Genomic DNA, 26,885 nt, shown 5'->3' on the forward strand with positions numbered 1-26,885 from the left:
AAGACAAATGCCTCCTCTAAGTAACAGCCCTTTAAGTCCTTAAGACAATAGTCTGCTGAGCATCCTCTGCAGCATTCTGTTCCTCCTTCTCAGTATTGGGGACCGATCACTGCAGAGGGGTATCTGAGTCTGTGGACTCTCTGGTGGACACCTGTGGTTTGGGAATACCCAGTATCTACTTCCCCTGCCCCATAGTACCCTGCCTCTCCTTTGGAGAGTCTCCCACTGTGCATAGTCTCTGAAAAGGATGCCCCAACTTCCCAACATGAAAGCAAAATGTAGCAGTGGGTCCTCCCTCTGTCTACATTGACCCAATTAGAAGGAAAGCATGTGATTCAACCCATCAACTCACTTTTCCTAGGCTTTGTTCTTCAGAGTACTGCAAGGAATCTGGGCACCTAGAGGTCATACGTATTCTAGCAGTGATGGGCTAGGCTATTTGTATTGGGCAGTCCTTATGCTCCTCCTTTGTGGGAATACCTGCTGCCCAGGCTTCCAGAACTCCTTGGTTCTGGGCCATTTGCCTATCCTGGCCCTCCAGCCTCCATAAATTGTGAGCCCTAAAGGCCTTACCAAATTTTTTTGCTTCAGTTAACCAGAGCCAAATTCTGTAGCATATGAGCAAGAATCCTGTCTGATTAAAAAGCCCTGATTGACATATGAATTTGGAAGATGTGATAAATTGCATTTTCCCAGGATGGCCTCAATAGTTTCTCCTATCCCACGTGCTGATTGACAATATAGCCTTGCCACTCCTTCCCTGGAGAGGTGGAGTCTGTGTCCCCTCTCTTGAGTCGGAGCAGGCTTCCATAGGTAAGGTATAACAGAAGTGAATGCTCTGTGACTTCTAAAACTAGCCCTGTCTTTTTTGTCCTGGTCCTTTTGAGATGCTTACTCTGGTGGGGAAGTCAGCCCCCATATAAGAAATCCAACCACCCACATACTGGACAGTGCTAGATGGAGCCCCCAACCAAGAGCTATCATCAACTGCCAGCTGAGTGAGTGTATCATCTTGGACATCCAGCCCAGTTGAGCCTTCAGATGGTGACAGCCCCACTCAACAACCACCTGGGGGAACCTCAGCAAGAACTTTCCAGGTGAGTCTTCTCAAATTTCTGACCTATTATGAACAAAACAAAACAAAAAATTTAAAGTAGGCTCCACCCCCAGCATGGAGGCAATGCAGGGCTTGAACTCATGACCCTGAAATCAAGACCTAAGCTGAGATCAAGAGTCAGATACTTAACCCACTGAGCCATCCAGGTGCCTCCCCCCAAAAATATTTTTTTAAGGTGCTACATTTGGGGATTGCTATGCAGTAATGGACACTAGAAACTCTGGCTTACTTGCTTGCTTACTTTGCCCCACACAAAATTGCATAGTCTCAGGAAAAAGAAAGATAATGGGATAAAAGCAATAAGACCTACATTTATTGAGCTGGCTACAGGACAGATCCTTTTCATATACTACCTCATATAATCCTCATGATTCTGTGAGCTGAAGACCATTATTCCCTGGTTGAAATGAGGAAGACACAATGCTGCAGTTAGTAGTCAGATTTCAGAGCTGGTGTTCTTCCTGCTGGAACAAAGCACCCAAAAGCAAGAGTAAATCAAGGAAAGAAGGTTTAGTGTGACCACATGATGTTGTGAGAATAAAGATGACTACAGTTATGTGATCTTTTAAAGGGATTAACGTGCCCACGTTGCTTTGCCCCACGCATTAGTCAAATGAGTGGCAAAACCTGTTGTCTACGAGGAATGAGAATTTCTGCAGAAATTTCTGGGGTTTTCATGCTTGTAAATTACCTCCATTAGTTCTCAGGCAACTCTGCTAAGACCTAGGCCGAGCTCACCAGCAGGTAGTTGACTCTAAGATGAAGAGATAGAATGTATTAACATTAAGATGGGAAATACGAGGTTTAGCAATCCCTGTGTGAGTTCCTACCATAAGCAGGGCACCTCATGAATATTATCCCCAAGTGACTCAATAGCAACACCATTACTCCTTGTGGAGGGAGACACAACTGCAGCTGATTATTTGTCCTAAGCATCATACAACAAGGAGGTGCAGACCACAGAAGGGTCCCACTGGGGTGGGGTGTACAGATGCAGAAGGCAGCGGATGGGTAGCAAGGCTCTGCTGGCATGGAACCGTAGGCAGAGACACAAGCCTAGGGCCCCCTGGAACTGTGGGAACAGAGGATCTGTTGGAAGAACTAGCAAAATGTGGGGTCCACAGCAGGCCACGAGGTCATCAATGCTGGAGCAGGGGCAATGTCCCCATTGACCTATGGATGTCCCTCCTCTGACCCTCTCTCAGCTCCTGCTCACTTACTTCAGAGCAGTCATCATAAGTTGGCATTGGTCTGTGTGTTTGTTACTGATTGGTACAGTCTGCCCCAATTCATTGTCTGGTGAAGCTTCTTCTCATAATGACGGGGGCCCAAGCAGGGATTGGCATAGGCCTATGGCACACTAGCAAGATGATGCAGTCACAGGCGTGAAAAGCATGTGTGCATGGGGCTTGCCCTCTTGGAACACTTCTGTCAAGTGAAGAAGCCCAGGCTGGCCTGCCTAGAGATCCTTCTGTTAGAAAAATCTCAGCCTCCTGCCTGTATTTCCAACCTGTGCAAGTGAGAAAAAAAAAAAAAAAAAAGGCAGGGGGAGGGACAGTGCTCTAGCAGATTCAAACTTGACAACATAGAGCTTTGGTTCAGTGGGTATCACCCAGAGGGAAGCACCCAAAACCGGAGCTTTGCTGGGCACAGCAGGGCACTTGCCCTGTGCTAGGCAGGAAGAGTAAAATGGGGCCTCTGTTTATCTGTACACAGCTCTAAGTGGGTAGGGAGGCCACCTACAGAGCAGCCAGTTCTAGGGCACCCTGGAAATCTCTGGGAAGACCAGACCCTCAAAGCTGGTCCTCCATCCCCTCACTGGGCTCAGAGAGTAAAAACAAGTTCTCAGGTCCCTTTAGTCATAAGGCTATGGCGAAGCTTTCCTGGTGGACAAGTGGGTGGCATTCAGCTGTCATGCTAGAGTGATCATGTGTCCCATTTGCCCAAGGCAGGCCTGTTTACACCTGCTGTCCTGGTGTAATTATTAATAATGCCCTCTCTTACTCTCTGGTTTTGGTGATAACTAGGGTCACCCTAGTTATGGTCCAGGTTTGATCCCCAGAACCAAAGGAAGAAGAATTTTTTTTTTTTTTAAGAGAAGGAGCTGGGGAGGGGCAGAGGAGAGGGAGAATAATAAGCAGGCTCCATGCCCAGAAGGGAGCCTGACTTGTGGCTCAGTCTCACAACCCTGAGGCCATGATCTGAGCCAAAATCAGGAGTCAGATGCTTAATGGACTGAGCCACCCAGGTGCCCCAGGAAGATGATTCTAAAAGAGAGTTGGTCCAGAAGTGGCAAGACTCTTGTCTTGCCCTGCTGCTGACAAACACAGGACCTTAGCACGATTTCTGTGTGTGAACTGAAGAGGTTGGATCAGACAGGCCTCTTCTAGTTGGGGAGTTAATGTCAAATGTGGGTCATTGGGGTTTCTGTTTTTAGGCCTTTCTGATACAAATAAGACCTAAGACAAATCAGTAAAAAACAAACAAAATAAATAAAATGAGCACTCTTCTTAGTGGTCAGGGAAAATGTTCAACAATCGGAGGATGTGGTAAAACACTGAAGGGAAATCTGTGGAGTGCTCCAGAAGGAAGTCTGTCCTGGAAGTTGGATAGGACCTGGTAGGAGGGGAAGAGAAGGAAAAGGAGAGGTTTAGGAAGGAGGAGTTTACAGCGTCATAGAATCAGGAGAGGAAATGGGAAGGCTCCAGGCAGTAGCTTCAAAAAGTATGAGTCTGTAGGGTGATGAACCTTCCCAGAGCTATCTGGACCTTTGGAATTTCATCTTACAAGGGTCCTATGGGGGCCCATCTGCAGCATCCCAGGCATGTGAAGAAAGATTTCATTATCCTCTATCCCACCTCCCACTTAAATTGGCTCAGCCCACTTGCTCTCACTCTGGGGTGTCTCTCCATGGTCACATCCAGAGGAAACACCAATTTTACTTTGAATGTCTTGTTTATGCATTTCCTGGAGGTTTTCCTGGATTTGGGGTCAGGGCAGCAAAAGAGAAATCATCTCCCCCAGTGTCAGCCCAAACCCTCCTTACCCATCTCTACCCCTAGACACCCACTTCTCAGCGAGGCTTCGATTCATTTGGATCCCATTCTCTGTAAACTCTAAAGCGGTGGTTTTCAAAGCATGATCCCCAGACCAGCAGCCGTCAGCCTCATCTGGAAGCTTGTTAGAAATGTAAATTATTGGAACCTGTGGTATGTAGCATACTGGTCCCCATTCTTAATCCCCAGAACCTGTGAAAATGTTACTTTACTTGGCAAAAGGGACTTTCAGATGGATTAAATTCAGGATCTTGATCTGGGGAGATTATCCTGGATTATTTGAGTGGGCCCAGTGTAATCAAGAGGTTGCTTATAAGTGAAAGAGGGAGGCAGGGGTGTTAGGGTCAGAGAGGGGGATGTAGACCAGGGGAAGGAGGGCTCTGATAATGGAGGGAGGAGCCATAGCCAAGCCAGGTGGAGGAGCTCCAGAAACTGGGACAAGCAAAGAAACCGGCCTCCTGAAGAGCTTCTGGAGGGAACACAGACCTGCAGCACCTTGATTTCAGCCCACTGAGGCTCACTTCGAACTTCTGACCTCTAGCACAGAACGATAATTGATTTTTGTTTAAGCCATTTAGTTTGTGGTGATTTGCTAGAACAGCAATAGGATGGACCTAGAGGGTCTTATGCTAAGAGAAAGAAGTCAGACAGAGAAAGACAAATACCATATGATTTTGCTTATAGGTGGAATCTAAAAAACAAAGTAAGGCAAAAAAAAAAATCAGAAACAGACCTAGAAATATAGAGAATAAACTCATGGTTGCCAGAGGGGAAGGTGGGGAGGAGGGATGGATAAAATGAGTGAAGGGAAGTGGGTGATACAGGCTTCCAGTTACGGAATGAATAAGTCACGGTAATAAAAGGTAGAGCTATATAGGGAATATGGTCAATGGTGCTGCAATAGCGTTGTATGGTGACAGGTGGTAGCTACACTTGCAGTAAGCATAGCTTCACGTATACAGTGAATCACTATATTGTACACCTGAAACTAATGTAACACTATGTGTCAACTAGACTTCAATTAAAAAAAAATGCAGCAATAGGTAACTAACCGCTCTATCCCAGACCTGCTGAGTCAGAAACCATGGTGGGGCCCGGCACCCTACATTACAAGCCCTTCCAAGGATATAGAGGTGAGCTAAAGTTTGAGAACCAGTGCTCCCAAACAAGGCTGCTTGACTTTCATTGTGCATCAGACTCATTTCTCAAAATCTCCATTTCTAATTCTGGTGCCCTGCCGAAGTTAAACCCTGGGATTCCCTTTCGCCTTCCTGTTTCAGCCTCTGCTCTTGCCTCTCCCCTTGGTATGGGTTTCCTCTTAGTCTTCTAGACTCCTCCCAGGACTGAACAGTGAGATGTGAGACTTCATCCTGGGATGGTAGGGGACAGGTTTGCCAATATTCTTAATTAAAGAAAAAAATATATGTCACAAACTCAACAAGGAGTGCAGGGTATAGATTTCGTCACACACACTCCTAGAAGGAAAAGACCTTGGAGAACTATCTGATCCAGCCACATTCTTCCCAGTTGAGAAAACTGGGGCCCAGAAAGAGGACGTGACTAGCCCAAGGTTGTCCAGTGAGTGAGGCTCAGAGCCTGGGGCAAAATCTTAGTTTGTAACCCATTGTCCTTTCCAATCCACATGTCACTCTGACCTAGTGCCCTGGCATGGAAAGTGGAGAACTCCAGGATGGGAGTTGGCTCTTTAAAACCATCCCCCACTTCAAGCAGAAGGGGGCCTGTGCAATGAGTAAGCGCTGAATCCTTTGGAGGTGACCTTGGGTTGGGGGGGGGTGGCCAAAGCATGGGAGATTCTGATGGCCCAAGATAAGGGAGCTGCGGGGGAGGAGAGGCAGCCAGCTGAGACTATCGCCTGCCGGAGGAACAGCTAGCCTGTTCCCAACCACCTACACACCACCCTGGGTTGTGGGGGATGGGGGAAGAGGAGAGGGCAGAGTGGGGAGGGAACAAGGGGCAAGCATCTGCAAATAAATGGCAGGGGCCTCCAGCTAACAGGGGCAGAGCATCACTGTGAGGCCTCTGGTGCCCCCTTAACCCTCCCCTTAACACCTGCAGGACCCTCCCCCTGCAAGAGGCAAGGAGGGCACTCAGCTTGGCTGCGAAGTGGCGAGTTTGGGAGGGGCAGCAGCTTGGTGTCTTTAAAAGCACAGGCAAAAAACAAACAAAAAACAACAACAACAAAATAATAAAATAAAATAAAAGCACAGGCAGTCTTTGGATTCACACAGATGTGAATTCAAATCCCGCCTATGCCAGCACTTTCAACTGTGTGATCTGGGCGTTTCTGAGTCAGTTTGCCTTCCTGTGAAATGGGGCTAATGATCCCTGGTCCTTGCAAGGATTTTGAGAAAATTCACATCCATGTATGTACACATGTGGCTCGAAAACGGAAGGCAGCATGAAGAAGGGTTCAGACTCCTAGGTTCAAATCCCAGCTCCGGTTCTATCTGGCCCAGGAATGCTTATTGCTCTACTGGAAAGGGGAGGGGGGGCACCCACCTGACAAGGGTAAGTGAACTCATAGGTGTGAAAGGCTTCTGGTGGGGGGTGGGGTCGCTGCTCAGTGGGTGGTCCAAGGTGGCAACCTCATTTTGTTGCTCCTGCTCTGTGGTGACCCCAGAAACTCTAGACACAGCACAAGGCCTGCCAGGTTTTCTTATCCACAGAAATATTCGTAAAACCTAGAAAAAAATGATTGGCTCCAAAATATGAAAGGAAAACTGTGAAGTCAAAATTAGTGAATGCTTTGTTAAATGCTCACAAAACATACTATTATTTTAACATTATAAACTGTGTTTGGGGGCGCCTGGGTGGCTCAGCCAGTTAAGCATCTGCCTTCAACTCAGGTCATGATCTCAGGGTCCAGGGCTCCCTGCTCAGCAGGGAGTCTGCTTCTCTCTCTCCCTCTGTGTCCTCTTTGTCTCTCAAATAAATAAATCTTTTAAAAAAACCCAACTGTTTGTAAACATTTAATAACATCTGAAATTCATTTATTGGCTAGATTTTCTCATCCTATGAAAATTGCAGTGATGATAGGAAATCAGACCAATTATAATTTGAGTAATTTTTAACACCCAAATAATCTGAAATGCAAAAACTGTAAAAATAATTTTAGTCAATCACTGTGATAGAGTTGAAAAATGCAAAAAAAATTAAATCTGTTTTAAAAATATAAATATTTATATATAAAAAGTTTAAAGAAATGAATGGAGATAGTACATTCCCACTTCAGCACAGTAGATTCCTCCAAGGGAGGGGAGGCGTATACAGAGTTTCAACTATCTTGGTAACTTTTTACTTCTAAGCGGGTGAGTACTGTAGACTTGTATTTTATTATACTTTATCTCTCTTTTTTTTTTACATATGAAAATGCAATGAAAGTTTAAAATATGTTTTGGTACCAAAAAGAGGAGAAAGAAATGTTCCACATCATTTATTTTTATTTTTTAAAAAGATTTTTAAAGGTTTTTTATTTTATTTTATTCATGATAGAGAGAGAGACACAGAGACACAGGCAGAGGGAGAAGCAGGCTCCATGCAGAGAACCCGACGCAGCACTCGATCCCAGGTCTCCAGGATCATGCCCTGGGCCAAAGGCAGGCGCTAAACCGCTGAGCCACCCAGTGCCTCTTTTGTTTTGTCCCTACATAATTTAAAACAATTTTATGGCAAATGTCTATTTAATGTAAAATGTGTATGTGTGAGGGGTCCTTTAAAATGTTCTATATAATGTAAGGCAGGGCTTCCAAAAGTTTAAGTCCCCAGGGCCCGGACTCTGCCAGGGCACCTCCATGTCCCAGACCCCTTACCTGGGATGGATAATCATTAGCTGCCCACTGTGCCCCCCCCCCACCGCCCTGCACAACCCTGTGGGGGGTTTGTTTTCTTTATTAAGTGTGTGTCTGTCTAGGAGTGGATATATCTGTCTCTCCCTATGTACGAAGTTGGGAGATCTAGGTACATGGAGTTGTGAGAAAGCCAGTTCCAGAAAAGTAGGAATTGAGTAGACCTGGAAGTCTGAGCAGACCTGGGCTAGCGTGGGTACAGCTGCGTGGGACAAGGTGCTGGCTCAGCCTGACGGCCTGAGAGCGTGTCTCCTTCACCTCTGGGGACTGGCAGTGGCTGCCTGAGCCCTGCCAGTTATAGGGAGATGCTGATGAGGCATCTGGGGAAGGGTAAGCCATGAGACTTCAAGGTGAAGGAAGGCAGAGAGGGGAACAGTGTGTGTGTGTGTGGGGTGGGGGTGGGGGTGGGAAAGAGTCTCAGAGATGAAAAACCTGGAGAAAGGGGGTTGTTTATTATCAGCAGTGTGATGAAGCCAGACTCCCCAGAGCATCACTGGGCCCCACCCAGGGCCCTGGCTTGTTGGAGCTCCCTAGAAAGGGGAAAGGTCCTAAATAAGAATCTGGGGGGCACCTGGGGGGCTCAGTTGGTTGAGCATTGGACTCTTGATCTCAGCTTGGGTCTTGATTTCAGGGTTGTGAGTTTGAGCCCTGTGCTACTTAAAAAAAAAAAAAAAAAAAAAAAAAGCTGGATAAAACCTTCCTACTTCTATGGAAGATGCCAAGGAACCTTTAGGCCAGTCTTCTGGGTGGATCTAACTTGGGGCCTTGTTTGGCTTGAGGTTAGAAGCCAGAGTCCAGGGGGACCTGGGTGGCTCATTTAGTTAAGCGTCCGACCTGATTTCAGCTCAGATCATGATCTCAGGGTCGTGAGATCGAGCCCCAGATTGGGCTCCATGCTGAGCATGGAGTCTGCTTAAGATTCTCTCTCCCTCTCCCTGGCTTCTCCCACCCCAAAGTGCACTCTCTCTTAAAAGAAAAAAAAAAAAAGCCAGCATCTAAGGAAGAGGTCAGCTGACACCTGATCCCTGATCCCTGGGTCTGGGTAATGACTCCTTTGGTCATCGACTCCTGGACAAGAAAGTAAGGTAAAGATGGGACATTAAAAAGAAGAAAGAAAGAAAGAAAGAAAGAAAGAAAGAAAGAAAGAAAGAAAGAAAGAAAGAAAGAAAGAAAGAAAGAAAGAAAGAAAGAAAGAAAGACACATCTCTGCTCCAGTTTCCAACTTGGGGCTCCCAAAGACCTTGTAGATTGCTAAGTGATAAGAGCACGAAGAACATCTTTTGTTCTAGTATTTGGTCTTTGACCCTAATTCTTGACACAGAGTTCCCAAATCCCTTGGAATGTCCTAAGTCATAGAAGTGTCTCTTGTTCTAGTGTGGTGACTCTGAGTGGGCTCCTGGATAGCTTCTGGGTGGGGGCCACTCACCAGACAGACCAATCGAAGATGGAAAACTTGGAATTTTCAGTAGCGACTGATCCTCTAGAGAGAGGAGAGGGGTTGGACATGATCCTGCCTATGTGAGGAAGCTTCCATAAAATTCCAATAATGGGGGGGTCTGGCGAGCTTCCAGGTTGGTGAATACATGCACACGGGGAGGGTCACGCATCCCAGCGCCATGGGGACAGAAGCTCCTGTGCTCAGGACCTTCCCAGTCCCTGCCCTATACGTCTCTTATGTGGCTGTTCATCTGCATCATTTGTCATGTCTTTTAATAAACTGTAAACGTGTTTCCCTGAGTTCTGTGGGCCACTCTAGCAAGTAATTGAATCCATGGGGGAAGAGGTCACAGGAACATCTGGTTGATAGCTAAGCCAGGCAGAAGGTGTGGGTAACCTGGGGAATATGTCTTGCGATTGATACCTGCGGTGGGGGCAGTCTCGTGGGGCTGAGCCCTTCACCTGTGGGATCCAAGGCTACCTCCAGGTAGATGGTGTCCAGGATTGAGTCAAATTGTAGGACACCCTACTGGGGTCACAGAGAATTGCTTGGTAGGGGGAACCCCACACATGAAGAGTCAGAAGTGCTGTGGTGGTGGCCATGTGTGATAGTACAGAAGACACAGGAAGCTTTCTACACCAAAAGTTTTCCCCGAAATTCTTATAATCAACCAGAAGAGGGGCCAGAGGGTAAGATAGGGGTGGGGGGTGCAACTGAAGGCTGGACTCCATGCAGCCTCAAGATAAGGAAGGAAGCCTGGAGCCTTGGCTAACATCAGTCCTCTAATAAATGAAACCCTGCGGAAACAGTCTAGTTCATGGCAGGTGCTTCCCTGTCGGCAAAGGTCTGAAGTCCGGTGGAGAGGGAAGGTCAACAGGTAAGAAAGAATATAAACACACTGATGACTTTAATTTATGAAAACCTAGAGGAAACATCATTCTTTGCAGGGAAAATAGGTAACATCTCTTAAAATCCAGATGAAGGGGGCACGTGGATGGCTCAGTCGGTTAAGTGTCTGCCTTTGGCTCACGTCATGATCCCAGGGTCCTGGAATGGAGCCCCGCATCCCATCAGGCTCCCTGCTCAGGGGGCAGTCTGCTTCTCCCTCTCCCGTTGCCTGTTGCTCCCCCTGCTTGTGCTCTCTGGCTCTATCTCTCTGTCAAAGAAATAAATAAAATCTTTAAAAAATCCAGATGATGATCACCAAGGCTCGCTACCACCTTTTCTATTTAGCATTGTGCCAGAGGTCAGGTCATAAAATGAAAGGAAAGGAAAAAGGATTTGGAAAGAAGGAGATAAACCATCCTTGCAAATGATGTAATTGTCTGCATGGAAGGCCAAATGAATCCACAAGCAAATTATTAGAAATAATAAGAGAACTTAGCAAGATGATTGGCTACATAATCAGTAATGGGCAATCATTTTCATTTTCACTGACCTCACATCATGCATTATAATAATAATAATTAACCTTTACTGGATTAGGGGCACCTGAGTGGCTCAGTGGTTGAATGTTTGCCTTTGGCTCAGGTCCTGATCCCGGAGTCCTGGGATTGAGTCCTGCATCAGGCTCCTCATAGAGAGCCTGCTTCTCCCTCTGCCTATGTCTCTGCCTCTCTCTGTGTCTCTCATGAATAAATAGGTAAAATCTTAAAAACAACAACAACAACAACAAAAAAAAACTTTACTGGATTAACTTTTTCCAGGTGCCACGAACTTTATATTTACTCTGCTAAGTGCTTTCTATGGATCAGCTTGAGTCCTTATAACAACTATGTGGGGTTGGTACTATCACCATCCTCATTATAAAAGTGAGAAAGCTAAGGATCAGAGAGGTCAAGTGAATTTCCCATAGTCACACAGCTGATGTGTGGTGAGGTGGGACGCACCCCAGAGTCTCCCTTTTAATCACTATACTATCCTACACGCTCAAGGCTGCCAATCTCTGACATCCACAGTGGGACTCAAGATCTAGGATCCTTCTTCCATTCTCCACATGTCATGAAAGTTGCCAAGATTACTGTGTGAGCAGAGGGGGATCAGTGGGGGAAGGAGAGAAGGAGGCCCTGGGAAGGACTGAGACTGACTGTCCCTCCAGTCTGTTGGGAGTCAGGTAAAAGCTGATTTCAAGAGAATAAGCAAGTATGATATTTCTCGTGCCCTTGGTAGTAGCTGCAAAGTCCTGTCTGTACCTTATTTAACTCTCAAAGGAAGCATGTCTCCATTTCACTGATGAGGAAAGTGAAATTGCTAGAAATTCAGAGACTTGTTCAAAGTCACAGAACTGGGAAGTGGCAGAGGCAGCATTCCAGCCTAAGTGCATCCTTCTTAACTTAAAACTGTTTAGACTTTCCCTAAAAAACTAGAAGGGAAGGTGGAAAGGGGAAGCATGTCCACTGAGCCATGCATGTAGCAAGGGTACAGAGCAGGAGATGAGCAGGCCAGGCAGGGCAGTTAAGGAGAGGTAGAGGGTCACCTGTGTGGCTCAGTGGTTGGGCTTCTGCCTTTGGCTCAGGTCATAATCCCGAGGTCCTGGGATCAAGTCCCACATCGGGCTCCCTGCATGGAGCCTGCTTCTCCTTCTGCCTATGTCTCTGCCTCTCTCTCATAAATAAATAAATAAAATCTTAAAATAAAAAAAAGGAGGGGTAGAAACCACTTCCTGGGAAAGGTGGCCTTCAAGCCAGACTTTTGGGGATGAATAGGAAGGAGCCAGCAGAAAAGGGGGAGGGTGGAGAGAACATCAGGTGTGAAGACCCAGAGGTGAGGGAGAAATAGCAGATTCTGTGAACAACTAAGAGTTCAGACCAGAACGGAGCTGGCTGAGGACTCACCTTCTGTAACCGCCAGTGACCACTGGCCTAAGCCACAGGCAGGCCCCTCAAGAAGCAGCCCAGTGGCTGGGACCTCAGCCAGTTGGACAATGCCCATTGGACAATGCAAGTGAATGGCTGGGAGCTTTGCCTGGGGTCAGCCCTCAGCGGTCCCAATTCCTTAGGCGTGGCACCCTTCCATTCCTCAGTCCAGTATTCCTGCACTGGCCAAGGGAACTCACAGAGCTGCCTGGCCCTGGCTTCCTCCCCTAGTCCCCCTGAATTATATCATCACATTCTCAATACCCCTCCTGACCAAGCAGGGGCAAGTCACACCATTTACTTCAGTGCTTCTCAAACTTCAAATTATGTTCCAATCACTGGGAATGGTGTGAGATGCAGATCCTGACTTGTCGGGTCTCGGATGGGACCTGACATCCTGCCTTTCTATCATGATGTCAGGTGATGCTGCTGGTCCAAGGACCACACTTTGAGTGGCATCATCCAGGAAACTATACTGATCCCCTGAGATCTGCCAGGCATTGTGCAAGCTGCCTTCTACACTTTTGCTACATACTAATTACAACAATGCTCTGAAATAAGACTTAATGTATACTTTTCAGAATAGGGAACTGAGGGTTAGAAAGGTGAAATATATTACAAAAGAAGTATCAGAGCTGGACTTTGAACTTGAGTCTGTCCAACTCTCTAGCTGATGCTGGGCCTCCTGGTCAGAGGGACTGAATTGTATCCCTCCCCAAAACTCAAATGTTGAAGCCCTCTTAGCAGGGCTGCATTTGGAAGCAATTAAAGTTGAATGAGGTCATAAGGGCGGTACCTTGATCCAATAGGACTAGTGTCCTAATAAGAGGAGACATCAGAGAGCTCGCTTTCTCTCTCTGCCACGGGAGGGCACAGTGAGAAGGTAGCCAGCTGCAAGCCACAAAGAGAGCTTGTACCAGGAACCAAACTGGCCGGCACTTTGATCTTGGACTTCTAGCCTCAAGAACTGTAAGAAATAAATTTCTGTTGTTTAAGCCACGCAGTCTGTGGTATTTTGTCCTGGCAGCCCTAGCAAACTAAGACAGGGGTCCAGCTGCTACCAATGAGCCAAGGCTGCTGATTAAAATGAATGGCTCCCCTTGCGTGGAGTGTTGCTCTTCCCAAACTGAGTGGGACTGGAGGAGAACCAAGATGGTGGTGATGGTGATGGTGATGACAGCGATGCTGGTGACAATGACAGTGATGATGATGGTGATGGCAACAATTATTCACATCCAAACCAAAGCCACCCCTACCATTCCCCAAATGAAAACTCAACAAGCTCAGAACAATGTAGCTATCCCAAACCTCACACTCTAAATCCACGCATATTTCATGAGAAGACAGGAAATGGCACAGTAATTAGGTACCATCCACTAATTTGTTCTCTGTACCAGGATGACCCAGTGCGTCCTCATGGGGTGGATGGATAAAACAAATAAACAAAGCCTGCTTCCTGGGTTAGCCAGGCCCCCTGTGCCTGCATGTCAGTGGAAAACCGGAATGTGGTAGATGAAACACCTGAAAGTCTTCTAGGGAAAAAACTAAAAAAACTGAATACTAAGTAAAAGATTAAACACTATATATATATATATATATATATATATATATATATATATATATATATATATTCATAGAGACAGAGAGAGAGAGAGGCAGAGACACAGGCAGAGGGAGAAGCAGGCTCCATGCAGGGAGCCTGACGTGGGACTCGATCCAGGGTCTCCAGGATCACCCCCTGGGCTGCAGGTGGCCCTAAACCGCTGCACCACTGGGGCTGCCATATATATAGATTTTATTTATTTTAAGATTTTTTTAACTTGAAAAGATTAGAGATTTAAGATTTTATTTATTTGAAAGAGAGCACGTTAGAGAGACAGAGCAAGCATGAGCTTGCGCTTTGCTGCTGCCCCCCGCCCAAGAGATTAGAAGATAAATCACAGGGTCCTCAGAGGATGTAGGGAAAAATGTAAGCACGCATCTATAGGTACATTTTACTGATACAAAGACTGTATGGCACTCTTTTATAAATAGTAATAAAACCTCTTTCCTGTAAATTCTACATAATTAATTCACACAAAATGCTTTTGTTGATTTTTGCCAAACTCTTGTATCCCTAGCCAAGACACAGCTGTCGTTCTTTGTGACGACAGTTGTCGTTCTAATGTAAATGTTGAGGGACACTTCCCTGATTGATGTGAAGGAGGAAGAGGAAATGAAACAACCAAGACATGTTGGAACATCACTCACTAGTCAGTAACGTGAGCTGCTGCTTGGTTAAAGCAGGTAATTATTTTTGAATGGTGGGAGAATATTTCCTCAGGCTTCTGGGTGTGAGTGTGTATGCACGCATGTAATTCACAGTGTAATGGCCACAGACATAACACACTTTTTAATTAAAGTTTTTATTTATTTGAGAGAGAGCAAGAGAGCAAGGGAGAGCACAAGTGGGAAGGAGAGGGAGAAGCAGAGAGCCTGATGGGGGGCTCGATCCCAGAGTCCCAGGATCACTACTTGAGCCACAGGCAGACATCCCACTGACTGAGCCACCCAGGTGCCCTCATACATTTTTTTTTAAGATTTTTTATTTATTCATCTGAGAAAGAGAGAGAAACAGAGCACAAGCAGGGGGAGAAAAGAAGCAGACTCCCCACTAAGCTGGGAGCCCAATATGAGACTCCATCCCAGGATCTGGAGATCATGACCCGAGTGGAAGGTAGACACTTAGCCATCTGAGCCTCCCGGGTTGCCCAACATAACACACTTTTAAGTTTAATATGAATTATTAACATTTCCCCATCACTTAAGGCTAGACGATCAATAAAACACTAAACCAACACTTGATTTGTGGTTCTTAGAATACTGCGTGGCAAACTGAAATGCTGGCTGTTATTTATTATTATCATCTATGGTCCAAGTCACCCGGTGACGACGCCTGAGTTTGGGTACAGCTGGCTACTAGATTGTCTCCACATGTGCCTGGAGAGCTACATTCCTGGTTCAAGTCCCAGAGAAAGGCAGGAACGTGGGTAGACACAGGGGGTTAAGGAGGAGTTTGGGCTGGGAGAGCAGAAAATGCAGTGAATCACGGGGAGTGGGAGTCTTGCCCTACCGCCCACTGAGTGCTGTGAGGGGCCTCTGGATGGATGGCTGAGGCCCAGGACATGCATGGGTTTCATCCCCACAATGGCATCAATAGAGTTGAGTCAGAACACACTGTTTAGACTTGGCTGCTATATATCATTCGGTTAATTGATTTGGTTAACTCTTTCTCAATATTCTGAATTTATGGGTGTTGTTTTCTTCCCCGCCTCCCTGCCCCTCACATGTAGTGCACTTTGGTCTTTGGGAATCTTGGGGATCAAAGGTTCATAGGGTCCTAGGACCTAGGTGATACTATCCATTGAGCTCTGAGAGCATCCGGAAGGAAGTATTCGTCACACAAAATTCTTAAGTTTCAAACAGGGCCCAGGGAAAATCTTCTGGGTTGTCTTAGAAGACAGTCAGCTCTCCTTTGTATGATCTAATTAAGGAGACTAAGTCTTCTGTGCCAAGAAACATGAAGGTAATTGCCAAGGTAGACAAGATAGTACTCTTTTTTTTTTTTTTTTTTTCCAGACTTCACCAGTGGAAGAGTGATTCCCTCACTCAGCAGCCGTCTTAATGATGCCACCCCAGACCCCTGGGGATTCACATCTCTGTGGGGGCTTACTCCCCAAATGACTAGGGCTTGGGACATGGAGGACGTGGATGAAAAGCGCTCTGGCTGCATTCTACCAACGTCTTCTTCACTCTTCAGTCACAGGTCTGGAGAGATTAGGTGGCAAACACTCAAAGCTGTTGGTTGGAAACAGAACTCCTTGGGGCAGATGTAAGCAGAAAAAGGTTTTGGATGTCTCTAAGAAGCACCAGGAGGATGTGAGGCTGGGTTTGAGAGCTTGGACAAGACAGAGCCGCTATAGGGATGCCTGGATGGCTCAGTGGTTGAACATCTGCCTTCAGCTCAGGGCATGATCCTGGGGTCCTGAGATCAAGTCCTACATCAGGCTCCCCACAGGGATCCTGCTTCTCCCTCTGCCTATGTCTCTGCCTCTCTCTCTCTCTCTGTGCCTCTCATGAATAAATAAATAAAATCTTTTTTTAAAAAGCTGCTGTAAGGGGATATCATGGCCAGGCATGGGCACTCACAGGGCTGATGCTGGGCACCTAGCTCTGCTGCTGCTTGCTTCGGGCAGCTGGATGCTTCTGCCACTACCGCCCCCAAACTGGCACTCACTCCCCAACTGTTAGGCTATCAGGTTGCATCTGATTGGTGGACACTGGTCACACAGCTATGCTCTAACTGCAAAGGAAGCTGGGAAGGTACGTTCCTAGTTTCTACTTTCGGGAGACATAGAAGGTGGAGGCCATCCTAAAACATTCGAAAAGTGTTTGTGGGCAGTCAAGAGGAAGGATAAATATTCACACATAATCAGTAACCTAACATCACATGACTAAGACACCCCCAGAGCTAACTGCACTACCTTGAGAAAGGGCCCTGGGTCCTGTCCCAATGCCTGGATCCTGAGGTTCTCACTCTGCTCTCCTAAAGCTGGTCCTGCCTCCTTCCCAGGAGCCTTAGTTTAAATGAGAAGTGAAGGTTTAATTATTGCTGGTGGGTTTGGTTGGGTCTTTGTAGGCAAATGCAGATGCCTTCAAGGGCCAGGCAGCTAAATCAGTGAAGGAAGTGAACAGAAGCAGGATGTGCTGGAGACAGAGGGACTGATGGAGAAGCTACTCTCTAGATGTTTCCATTTGGAAATATGGAACTGGTGGCCAGATACTCTGTGGATTTCTTTTTATTTTTTTTTAATATTTTATTTATTTATTCATGAGAGACACAGAGAGAGAGGCAGACACACAGGCAGAGGGAGAAGCAGGCTCCATGCACGGACCCCGACGTGGGACTCCATCCCAGGTCTCCAGGATCACGCTCTGGGCTGATGGCGGCGCTAAACTCTGAGCCACCGGGGCTGCCCCTTCTGTGGATTTCTTTATGTGAACTATCCAGATTTAACAATAATTGGCCAAATATTCTCGATATGATAAAAAAAATTTTATTATAAAAAACTGCAAAGGTACAACAAAATAGAATGATAGTATAATGAACACCCACATCCAAATACACTCATCACTCAGATTTAACACTTTTACCATTTTTCAATGTTTCATCTACTTTTTTCCTGCCTAAGCATTTTTTTGTGTAAGTTTTTTTTTTTTTTTTTTTTTAAGTAATCTCTACACCGATATGGGGCTCGAACTCACAACCCCAAGGTCAAGAGCAGCATGCTCCACCAACCAAGCCAGCCAGGGTGCCCCATCCTGGTTAAGTATTTTAATGCAACAAAATCAGAGAAGCTAATAAAGTATCTTATCCTTAAATACTTCAATAGGCAACTCTTCAAAACATAGATACTTTTCTAAGTAAAGCTACTTAAAATAACAAATGCTTTGTCTTTTCCCAGATTTCTTTCTCTATTCCTTATTTATTTTTAAGATTTTATTCACTTATTCATGAGAGACCCACAGAAAGAGGCAGAGACATAGGCAGAGGGAGAAGCAGTCTCCTTGCGGGGAACCTGTTGTGGAATTCGATCCCAGGACCCCAGGATCACGCCCTGAGCCAAAGGCAGAAGCTCAACCACTGAGCCACCCAGGTGTCCCAAAGATTATGCTTCAGATGGATTGTTCAAACCAGAATCCAATTGAGGACTAAGAATTGGATTTGATTGTTATGTGGCTTAATCTCTTTAATCTAAAAGAGACCTGCATTGTTTTGTTTTGCTATTTTTTGTGTGTGTTTTTACTGACATTGATTTGAAGAACTCAGACCAGTGTCTTGACTGTCCTATTTATCTAGATAGGTCTGATCGTTTCCTTGTGATGTCACTTAACCTGTTCCTTTATTTTCTGCATTTTCTGCAAACTGGAAGTTAGATCTAAAGGTTTGATTAAATTTACTTTCGCATTTTGGCAAGAATGTATCTCGGGTGACGCTGACTGCCTAATCCATGACCTCAGAAAGCATGCCATCCTATTAGTACAGATGTCAGATGAAAGACTAGGTTGAGATCATTCCCTACCTTGTAACTTTGCATTTTCTTCCTTAGATCCACCATTGCCCCCAGAGACATTTTATCTAGTGGTTTTAGCATCCATTGATACTCCTTGCCTGAATCAATTCCTTTATTAGGGATTGCAAGAGGGTGTTTTCTAATGCTATGTCTTTGACTTTTATTAGCTGGCATTGTTCTGTAAGGAAGAGCATTCTTGTGTCATCAGCTGGGACTATGTGGTCATCCTGAAACTGGCAGTACTGGTTCCTACTGGAAGGCAGAAAAAAAATGCATCGTGTTTTGGCTTTAATGAACATTTCTCAGAGTAAGGAGTTGGTGTAACAACCTTGGCCAATCCAGTAGTCCTCCTTATTCCTGGGGGGTATGTTCTAAGCCCCCCAGAGGATGCCCGAAACCGTGGATAGTACTGAACCCCATATACTATGTTTTTTCCCTATACATACATACCTACGATAAAGTTTAATTTATAAAATAACACAGTAAGAGGTTAATGACAATAACTAATAAAAAAATAGAACAATTGTAATAAGAGCAATATACTCTATGTAATATACTATATATAAGTTATGTACTGTAATAAGAGTTATGTGAATGCAGTCTCTCTTTCTCTCAAAATATCTCATTGTTTTGTGCTCACTCTTCTTTTTTTTTTTTAATTTTTATTTATTTATTTATGATAGTCACACAGAGAGAGAGAGAGGCAGAGACACAGGCAGAGGGAGAAGCAGGCTCCATGCACTGGGAGCCCGATGTGGGATTCGATCCCGGGTCTCCAGGATCGCACCCTGGGCCAAAGGCAGGCACCAAACCACTGCGCCACCCAGGGATCCCTGTGCTCACTCTTCTTATGATGATGTAAGATGATAAGACACCTGCGTGATGAGCTGAAGGGAAGTGGATGACGTAGGCTCCATGACTTAGCACTAGGCCACTATTGACCTGATGATGCATCATCTGCTTCCAGGCTGCAGTTTACTGAAACCACAGATAAGGGGCAGAGAGATTACTGTAATAACAAAGTGTTCTCCTTTTGTAAGTATCCATGTATTCCATGTTGTATAATCAATTACAGCCTTTATTTTTTTTGGTTTTATTTACTTATTTCACAGAAGGAGAGAGCGAGCCAGAGAGCACAAGTTGGGGAGGGGGGTGCGGAGAAAACAGCAGAGGGAGAGCGAGAGAAGCAGGCTCCCTGCTCAGCAGGGAACCTGAAACAGGCCTCCATTCTAGGACCCTGGGATCATGACCTGAGCTTAAGCCAGAAGCCCAACTGACTGAGCCACCCAGGTGTACCCTTTTCCAAATATTTTAAAGGCAGTGGACAAGTTAAGTAAACCATGCTCCTCTGCTGGATACAGCCTATGGCATGCTTGTTTGCCACCTCAACTTTTAAGTTTCTGTAGTTTTATGCTATAAGACACAGGCAATCAAATGTCTCTGCATTGTTGTTGTTGTTTTGTTCTTAATTGTTGATTACTTTTTCTTAAACATAATAAACATCTGTGCAGGATCCACCTATCCATTAACTACCATGCTCACTGTAGCCTGTGAATATTCTCATTTTGTAAAGAATTCTATGGAATAATTTTCTCATAATATAGGTTTACCTTGTCAGCTCCCAACTTTGGTCTCACTTATTTAGGATTATGCTGTGTCCCTCTCGCAGCTTCATGACCCACAGCATTTCAGAAGAGCTGGCTGCCTAGCTGACAAGGTGAGAAATCCATGGTATACTATTAAGTGGGTGCAAGGAGTAGGGTCTTAGAAATTGGCATTCTCATCCCATGCTATTGGGATCATACATTTGCATCACTTTTCAGGAGGACAGCGTTGAGCATAGTTCAGGACTCCACTTACAAATGACAGCAACTGATACAAAACTAGCTTAAACAAACAAAGGATATTCATTGACTTAATTAAGTGGGAAGACCTAGGGAGGGATGGCTCCAGGCACAGCAGGATTCAGGGGCTTGGGGAAGGTCATCAGGGCTCTGACTTCCTATTTTTTGACTTTCCCTGACTGTGTTGGCTTTGCTCTCATGAGACTCCAGTTACGTGGCAGGGAAGATGGCCTCCTAGAGCCTCAAGACTATATTTTTGTGACTTCTGGTCCAAAAGGGAGAGAAAGATCCCGCCTTGCACAAAAGCTTCATCTAAAGTCTCAGGGAATACTATGATTAACTCTGGGTCTTATGCACATCTCTGAACTGAACACTGCAGTTAGAGTAAGACAATACTCTGGCTACCTCAAGTGATATTCAGCCCTGTAGAGGAGAGGTTCATAGAGTCACTGACAGCCCACAGGGGCCACAGAGAGTAGGGGAGGTGTGGCTCCCAAAGGAAAAACAAAAGGCTGTTCTTAGAAGAAGGAAAGAATTCTGAGCAAGGAAGCACATCAGATGTCATTACATTTAGAAAAAAAAGAAGTCAACAAAGACTTTAAAGCAGTCTACCTTCCATCTAAGAGAATAATTCCACATGAAAGAGTTTGTGAGAAAAGGAAATCATGGACAAGGGCAGATTTGTGTCCAAAGATGTCTATAATCACAGTACTGTTTATAATAGCAAAATACTTTAAGAATCTAAATGTCCACTAAGAGGAGATTAAACAACTTAGTACACATCCATGTTATTGGGATGCTAAGCATCTGGTGAAAATGATCATTATTTCCTTGTATTTCATGACCAGGAAAGACCTTCATGATGCACTGTTAAGTAGAAAAGGCAGGCTACAAAGCAGCACACATATTATAATCTAATTTTTTAAATTGGGTATATACCCATTGGGAAATAAACATTGTCAGGAAACACACTGCAGGCTTAATAGAGGTTACCTTTGGGTGATTATTTCAATTTATTTAATTTGCTTATCTGAATTTTCTATAATAAGTACATATTATTTTTTAATAACAGATAATTTTTTTGGAAAAGAAATCAGGATAAACACACAAAGACACTCGAAGAATAGACATAACAAGTAAGGACATAAGATTGGGGGTGACGCAGGACCAATGCCCACAAGGTCAGGGAGGCTCAGATGCAAGGACTCCAGGCCTGTAGGTGCCTGTGGGGACATTGCACACCTATTCATCACCTCTCCTTCCCTGTCATCTTTACGACTCACAGTTATGACACTAATCACAGGGTAGGGTTGACAGGATGGGTTGACCAGGGCAGGCTGCCACTGGCCTCCAGCAAGTCATCCTCATCTTTTTCCTCATCTGGCCCTGCCTGTGAAAACTACCTTTTCTCAGCTAGCCCTAACTCCACTCCAAGCCCTGCCAGTTCTGGCAAGAGCAGCTCAGGTTGGTCCCTGTGCTTTCAGGTTAACTGAGCAATCACCCAACCTGGTAGTAGAAGCCAGCGGGCCAGTAGGCAGGGAGGTGCCATTGTGACCTGGGAGGGTTGGTCGCATTGGCCTGATGCCCTTATGCTCAGCTCCCTGGTACTGGCTCAGCAGACCCCACCCCAACTCTTCCTTTCACTCCCCTAGGGGCTGGGATAAAAGGCTTCCTCCTTCCAACGACCTCAGCTCCAAACTAAAGTCAGTCTCTGCACAGTGCCTATTGCCAGGTGCTGGGCCTTCTGGCCTTGGGTTACTTCTGTATCTCCACTTGGGGAATGCTGAAGGATTTGTCCTCCAGAGGCCTTGATATCATCCAAATAGTCAACTATAACTGATTACCTCTTTTAGACAAGCACAGTGGGCAGTTCTCTTGAATCTTCAGTAGCAAATTAAAACTGCCAAGAAGCAGAATCTCTGGTTACAGAGAGAACAAGAGCCCCCAGCACAATTTGCTAGACTTGTTTCCCAAGAGAAAAGAAGAAGAAAAAAAATCACTATGATTAAGTGTTGGGAGGAAGGGGCACTTCAGGCCAATAAAGGGAATATATTCAAGAATTGTCTGGAACATTCCTGTTCTATCATATAAAGTTCACACAGATTTTATATGCTACTCCATGAAATAGCTATGTCTTTTTTCAACATTTTTAATTAAAAATTTCAAATATAATGAAAATATCCCTATACCCATCGCCCAATTTCTATTATTAATATTTTATTATATTTGCTTTATCATATATCTCTTTACTTTTCTATCCATCCATAAATACATGTTATTTTTCTATGCATCTCAAAGTAAATTGTAGACATCAGGTACTTCCCCCTAGTTACTTCAGTATGTTTATCTTTAACTAGAGCTCAGTATTACTTGTTTATAGTTTTTTTTAAAGATTTATTTATTTATTAATGATAGACATAGAGAGAGAGAGAGGCAGAGACACAGGCAGAGGCATGGAGCAGGGAACCCGATGTGGGACACGATCCTGGGTCTTCTAGATCACTCTGTGGGCCAAAGGCAGGCGCTAAACCGCTGAGCCACCCAGGGATCCCTACTTGTTTATAGTTAAAAAAAAATTTTTAAGTAGGCTCTATACCCAATGTAGGACTTGAACTCATGACCCTAAGATCAAGAGTTGTATGCTCTACCAACTGAGCCAGCCACTCACCCATTTATAGTCTTTTGAAGTGAAATGTATAAGCAATGAAACACAGAATCTTAAGAGTGTCCAATTTTCACAAATACATAAAGTTGTACACTCCAACCTCTGTCAAGATATAGACCCCTACCATCACCCCAGAACATTTCCTCATGCCCCTTCCCAGTCAATATCTGCCCCCAATCTCTCAGAGGACACCACTGTTTGTATTATTTCCACAATAGGTTAGTTTTACCTGTTCTAGAACTTCATATATAGAATCATACAGAATATACTCTTTTGTGTAAGGCTTATTTCACTCAACATAATGGTTTTGAGTCATTTATGGTTTTGCACGTACCAGTAGTCTGTTCTTTTTTGTTTGGAGTAATATTCCATTTTATGAACATAGCACTGTTCCCCAATCTCCTATTGATGAATGTCTGGGCTGTTTCCAGCTTTTTGGCTATTATGAGAAAGCTGCTATAAACATTCCTATACAAGTCTTTTTTTTTTTTTTAAAGATTTTATTTATTTATTCGTGAGAGACACACAGAGAGAGGCAGAGACATAGGCAGAGGGAGAAGCAGGCTCCCTGCAGGGAGCTGGATGCAGGACTTGATCCCAGGACCCTGAGATCACACCCTGACCCAAAGGCAGATGCTCAGTCACTAAGCCACCCGAGATGCCCCTGTTCAAGTCTTGTTGTGGACATAATTTCATTTCTTTCAGGTCAATACTTAGAAGTAGAATTGCTGGGTCATAGGGTTGGTGTATAATTAATTTTAAGAGAACTGACCTGGGGATCCCCGGGTGACTCAGCAGTTTAGCACCTGCCTTTGGCCCAGGGAGTGATCCTGGGGTCCTGTGGAGCTCCCTGCATGGAGCCTGCTTCTCCCTCTGCCTATGTCTCTGTGCCTCTCTCTCTCTCTCTGTCTGTCATGAATAAATAAAATCTTTTAAAAAATAAGATAACTGACCTTTTCCAAAGTGGTTGTATTATTTTATACTCCCAATAACGATATTTGAGTTCTGGTTGCTCATTATGATCATTAGTCTTTGGAGGGGTGGGGGTCAGTCGTTTAAATTTTAGCCATTTTGTTGCCTATGTAGTAGTATCTTATTGTTTTAATTTGCATTGCCCTGATTATTAATGGCATTGTCTTTTTTGCATGCTTATTATCAATTCATATATTATCTTTTGGGAAGTACTTGTTCAAATCTTTTGCCAATTTTTCACTGGGGTTGTTTGTCTTTTTATTATTGAGTTATAGAAATTCTTTTTTTTTTTTTTTTTTAAGATTTCACCCATTTATTCACGAGAGACAGAGAGAGACAGAGAGAGAGAGAGAGAGAGAGGCAGAGACACAGTCAGAGGGAGAAGCAGGCTCCATGCAGGGAACCCAATGCGGGACTGGATCCCGGGTCTCCAGGATCAGACCCCAGGCCGAAGTCTGCGCCAAACCGCTGAGCCACCGGCACTGCCCTCTTCTCCTCCTCCTCCTCCTTCTTCTTGTTCTTCTTGTTCTTGTTCTTCTTGTTCTTGTTCTTCTTTCTTCTTCTTCTTCTTTTTCTCCTTTCTTGTTCTTCTTGTTCTTGTTCTTATTCTTGTTCTTCTTCTTCTTCTTCTTTTAAGTTTGTTTGTTTCTTTCAGAGAGAGAGAGAGAGAGAGCACAAGCAGGGGGAGCAGCAGTCAGAGGGAGAAAGTGAAGCAGGTTCCCTGTGGAGCAGAGAGTCAGATGTGGGGTTTGATCCCAGAACTCTAGGATCATGACCTAAGCTGAAGGTAGATGTTTAACCAACTGAGCCACTCAGGAACGTGGGTTGTAGAAATTCTTTATACATCTTGAATACCAGTTCTTTTCAGATATATTTTGCAAAATTTGGCCCCAGTCTATAGCTAGCCTATTTTTTTTTCTTTAAGATTTTCTTCTTTTAGAGTAATCTCTATGCATATATATCATGGGGCTTCAACTCACAACCCTGAGATCAAGAGTTGTATGTTCTACTGACTGAGCCAGTCCGGCATCCTTTGCCTTTTTTTTTTTTTTTTAAATAATGTATTTGATAAGCTTAAACTATTGATAAAGTCTTATTTATCTGTTTTTTTAACTTACAGCTATTGCCTTCCTAAGAAACATTTGCTACTCTCAAGCCACAAAGATATTCTCTGTTTTCTTTTAAGAGCTTTATGGTTTTGGCTTTTATGTTTGCATTCATGATCTGTCTTGAGTTACTTTTTGTGTATAGAGTAAAATAGGAGTTAAGGCTCATTTTTTTTTCTATTTGGATATCCAGTTATTCCAGCCCCATTTATTGAAAAGGTTTTTCTCTCCCCCTTGGATTGCTTTGGCACCATTGTCAAACACCAAATGACTAAATAAGTGTGAGTCTATTTTCAGTTCTCTGTTCTGCTCCTTGATTTACTAGTTCTTTCTTATAACATTACCACACTATGTTGATTAATGTAGTTTTATATTTAATCTTTTTTTTTTTATATTTAGTCTTGATGTAAGGTAATGTAAGTCTTTAACTTCTTTTCAAGATTGGTTTGGATATTCTAGATCCTTTGCTTTTCTGCATAAATTTTAGAATTAGCATGTAAATTTCTATAAAAAAGCCTATGAGGTTGTGATTTATGAATTAAATCTCTAAATCAATTGAGAAGAATTAACAGTATTGAGTGTTCTAATCCATGAACATGGTATGTCTCTTCATGTGTTTAGATCCTTTAAAAATTTCCCTCAGGAATGTTTTGTAGTTTTCAGTGTGTAAGTCTTGCAATCTTTTGTTAAACTTACTCTTAAGTATTTCCTGTCTTTTGTTTTTATTGTAAATTGGATTTTTTTAAGGGAGGAGGGGTAGAGGGAGAGAGAGAGAGAGACTCTTTTTTTTTTTAAGATTTTATTTATTTATTTGAGACAGAGAGACCCCGAGGGGTGGAGAGGTGCAGAAAAAGAGAGAAGCAGACTCCCTACTGAGCAGGGAGCCCAATCAACTGACCAGAGCTCCATCCCAGGACCCTGGGATTATGACCTGAACCAAAGGCAGATACTTAACCAACTGAGCCACACAGGTGCCTGGAGAAAGAGAATCTTAAGCAGCCTCCACACCCAGTGTGAAGATTGGTGGGGCTCAGTCTCACAACTCTGAGATTGCAACCTGAGCTGAAATCAAGACTTGGACACTTAACCAACTGACCCACCCAGGAACCCCCAAACTGGATTGTTTTTTTATTTTATTTTATTTTAAAATAATTTTAAAAAAGATTTTATTTATTTATTTATTCATGAGACACACAGAGAGGCAGAGACACAGGCAGAGGGAGAAGTAGACCCTCTGCAGGGAGCCTGATGTGAGACTTGATCCCAGGATCCCAGGATCACGCCCTGAGCCAAAGGCAACTGCTCAATCACTGAGCCATCCAAGTGCCCCTTGGATTGTTTTCTTTAATTTTACTTTTCAATTATCAATTATCTACTACTGAAAAATATGGAGTGCTTCACAAATTTGATGTCACCTTACCTTGGGCAGGAACCAAGTTAATCTGTATCATTCCAGTATCAGTATACAGGTTGTCAAAGTGACATTTATATGTTTTTAATAAAAACACAATATGATCTACTCCTGTGAGTTTTTAAGATACACTCCAGGCAAGGAAGTCCCTTCTTTCCTGAGGCTTCTTGTGCTCCTAGCATACTGCTGGGACCCCTAGATGGAGCATTATGGGATCTCTGCCCAAAGTGCCTTTTCTGGGTCATTATCTGGCTCTCTGAGGTTGGATACCTATATTCTCCACTACAAACTCCACACAGTCACATCAGCTCTGATTTTGTAAAATGATTCATCAGTCCTAAAATGTGGTGGTAAAAAATGTTTCCTGAGTCAGGACCTAGGACCTGATATATTGGTTCATTCCTCACATGCATCTCCAAATATTAGTGGATAAAGAAAATCC

General features: G+C 44.3%; 2 long non-coding RNA genes across 3 annotated transcripts in view; one reads left to right on the forward strand and one right to left on the reverse strand.

Annotated features, from left to right (window-relative positions):
* The window catches only part of LOC140617907 (uncharacterized), a 71,998-nt gene extending 45,466 nt beyond the window's left edge, over window positions 1-26,532 (forward strand). Inside the window, exons 3-4 of the long non-coding RNA XR_012018058.1 lie at window positions 15,951-20,162; window positions 25,853-26,532. This is a non-coding gene — a long non-coding RNA (uncharacterized lncRNA). The remainder of the gene's footprint in view (window positions 1-15,950; window positions 20,163-25,852) is intronic.
* Window positions 1,427-18,875, reverse strand: LOC140617895 (uncharacterized). 2 transcript variants are annotated; one of them, XR_012018047.1, is made up of 4 exons: window positions 18,455-18,875; window positions 6,694-6,875; window positions 1,809-1,871; window positions 1,427-1,578 (listed from the first exon to the last, which is right to left on the reverse strand). It is a non-coding gene; the product is annotated as an uncharacterized lncRNA (long non-coding RNA). The 2 variants fall into 2 exon arrangements; XR_012018042.1 differs by having other exon boundaries at window positions 1,427-1,581; window positions 18,455-18,874.
* Window positions 26,533-26,885: the final 353 nt, after the last annotated feature.

The sequence above is a fragment of the Canis lupus genome, chromosome 2, assembly GCF_048164855.1.
Source record: "Canis lupus baileyi chromosome 2, mCanLup2.hap1, whole genome shotgun sequence".
Taxonomy (NCBI): Eukaryota; Metazoa; Chordata; class Mammalia; order Carnivora; family Canidae; genus Canis; species Canis lupus.